This window comes from Patiria miniata, unplaced genomic scaffold (assembly GCF_015706575.1).
Source record: "Patiria miniata isolate m_02_andy unplaced genomic scaffold, ASM1570657v1 HiC_scaffold_29, whole genome shotgun sequence".
Taxonomy (NCBI): Eukaryota; Metazoa; Echinodermata; class Asteroidea; order Valvatida; family Asterinidae; genus Patiria; species Patiria miniata.
In genome coordinates this window covers 18012105-18012598 of record NW_024037068.1, presented here as the reverse complement: position 1 = coordinate 18012598, position 494 = coordinate 18012105, and positions in this window count along the sequence as shown.

The following is a 494-nucleotide window of genomic DNA, read 5'->3' as shown; positions in this document are numbered from 1 at the left end:
TGCTTTTATTAATGGATAAAGAATAACACAGTGCGATATAGATTTTAAATCATAATAATATTTATTATTATTAATATTATTAAATGATACATTTTTCGCACCATCAAAGTTAAACAAAGCACTTTGTCAAATTTGATTGTAACATTTTTGAAAAATTCACCTTAAAGATGACGTCACATGGCCCATGACAACGTCCCTTTTCCATTCACTTATTTACAATGTGGCCTTGGTATTTGTCAAGTTTGGAGTCGATTTAATAAAAATAGTTTGAATTCTTGTTAAGTAGAATAAAATCTTAAATCTAAATCATACACATTTAGCCAATGACATCATAGTCATTACTTCGGATTTTGCATATTTACATGATTATTAAACCACCCACCAAGTCTCATGACCATCGGACATTTTTTTATAACTGTACGTCATGATGATCTTACATATTTCCCCCCGAAATTGTGTGCATCTATATATGTCTTAACAAGCCTAATCCAAAA